This window comes from Schistocerca americana, chromosome X, assembly GCF_021461395.2.
Source record: "Schistocerca americana isolate TAMUIC-IGC-003095 chromosome X, iqSchAmer2.1, whole genome shotgun sequence".
Lineage (NCBI taxonomy): Eukaryota > Metazoa > Arthropoda > Insecta > Orthoptera > Acrididae > Schistocerca > Schistocerca americana.
Window position 1 is genome coordinate 762,940,076 of NC_060130.1, and position 2,645 is coordinate 762,942,720.

Consider the following 2,645-nt stretch of genomic DNA (forward strand, 5'->3'; position numbering starts at 1 on the left):
GGCGTGTGGTTGCTGGAGAGAGTAAGATTTGCATCTTCCACGCCAAATGCTCTGCACAGACAGAGCGATTTTCCCACAAATGTTCCTCTGGGATGGGGAGGTGGAGGGCTTTGGATTCCTCAGGAGGGGGAGGTGATAAGTAATTGATCGATTTAATCTGATGGGTCAAAGAAACCTGTGATCATTCGTGTGGCCCATTTCTGTATACATTCAATATCACCCATGAGTCCTATTTGACCCAGGTCCCACAAATTTGGAAATTTTCTACCATATGTCACATGCATGGTTTGTAAGCAATCTGTATTGTAGACTGATTGCATTTACTATAGTACTCTACCAATAAACTGAAGCCTGCTACCTGCTTTACCCACAACTGAGCCTATGTGATCGTTCCATATCATTTCCCTACAAAGTGTTACACCCAGGTATTTGCATAAGTTGACCGATACCAAGTGTGACTCATTGTTGTTATAGTCATAGGATATTACATTTTTTCGTTTTGTCAGGTGCGAAATTTTACATTTATGAACATTTAAAGCAAGTTTCTAATAATTGCACCACTTCTAAATATCACCAGGAGCTGACTGAATATCTGTGGAATTTCTTCAAGACTGTACTTTGTTATAGATGACTGCATCATATGCGAAAATCTGAGGTTGCTATTAATATTGTCAGCAAGGTCATTAATATACAACAGCAAGGGACCGACAAAACTTCCCTGGGGCACACATGTGTCAGTGACTCTCTGTCCAAGATAACTTGTTGTGTACACCCTACCAAAAAATCCTCAAGCCTGTCACAAATTTTGCTTGAAATCCCATATGAACATACCTTTGATAATAAGCGTAGGTATGGCACTGGGGCAAATGCTATTCGGAAATCGAGAAATATTGCATCTGTCCGACTGCCTTGATCCTAGACTTTCAGTAATCATGTGAGAAAAGTGCGACTTGGGTTTAATGAGCTCAGAATATGTTCTAAGATTCTACAACAAATTGATGTCAAGGATATTGGCCAGTAGTTTTGTGGATCACTTTTTCTGCCCTTCTTATGTATGGGTGTGCTTTCTTCCAACTACTGGGCGTGATTAGGCGTTTGAGGGATCTATGATAAATTACAATTAACAGAGGGGACAGCTCATCCGCAAATTGGGTATGGAATCTGATAGGGATTCCATCAGGCCCTGAGGCTGTGTTCACTTCAGTGATTGCAGCTGTTTCTCAATGTCACTGACACTGAATCTATTTCATCTTTTCAGTGGTGCGAGAATTAAATTTGGGCACCAACCTCTGGGTTCACCTTTGCAAAGAACAATCGAAAACAAAGTTAAGTAATTCTGCCTTTGCTTTGCTATTCTCAATTTCAGTTCCCATCTCAGCTGTGAATGACTGTACACTAACTTTGGTGGCACTAACAGCCTTTATGTTACACCAGAATTTATTTGGGTTTTGTGAAAGATCTCCTGGCAGTATTCTCCTCTGATGGTCATTGAAGGTTTCGTGCATTGGTTTGTTGACAGTCAAATGCTTTTAATTGAGCATCTCTCTACTTATGGCACTATTTTTTGTTTTATTCCTATTATGCAATGGCCTCAGTTTCTTTGGAAATTTCTTTACAGAGAGTATCTACCCTGGAGTGTCCCTCCCATCATGAACTTTTTTAAAGGGTACATATCCAACAAATGCATGATCGACTATTCTTTTGAACTTGAGCCATATTTCGTTCACATGATCTTATCATAAGATAAAAATTTCAAGTTATTTATTGAAATATGATGCTACAGATTCTTTGTCTCGTTTTCTGAATGTATAGATTTTTCTACTTGTTTTCTTTGCCATTTGTACTTTGGTATCATAACTGCCTCTTGATCATTGATACCAGTTTCGGTGTAAACGTCCTCAAAGAGCTCTGGTCTATTTATTGCCATTAGATCTAATATATTTCCATCATGAGTGGAGTTCCAAGCTACTGTTCTAGGTTGTTTTCAGATCAGGCATTAAGTTATGATTCTAAGGACATCTTGTCATTCCTTCTACTAAAATAAATGTAATTATCCCAATTGGTGGTTTGATAGTAAAAATCTCCTCCGATGATGAGAGAACTTACATACAAGTGAACTGAGCTGCCCTCTCAAATTTTCAGTTATGTCAGGAGGTGAGTCTCATGGTTTGATACAAAGTTCCAATTACAGTTTTATGCCAGTCCTTCATTTGAGTCTTGCCCGAAAAATTTGGTATGCAGCTACAATTTCTGTCTTAGTTGGTTTGCGTTTCTTGTCTCTTGTGGCAAATACACTACCTCCATTTTCTGTTAGTCTATCCTTTGGGTATTTTCCCCGAAAATCTCAGTGTTGTCAGCTTCAGGTTTTAAATAGCATATAATGAAAAAAAAACATCTGTGTAAGCGTTCTTTGTGCTGGAAATACAGTGCAGTGTATGATAATATGTGGGTGCTGTGTCATATTTTAATAAAAAAACACGGGAAGAAAAGTGCAAGTAAATCCGAGTTTACATACATATCTTTGCAGCAAAATAAGGATGAAACACTTTTTGAAATAGCTGCTAAATAAAACAATATGATGAAGCTTCAATAGAATATGAAGCATCTGCAGTCATATAACAATGCAAATACATTGCAAATTATGC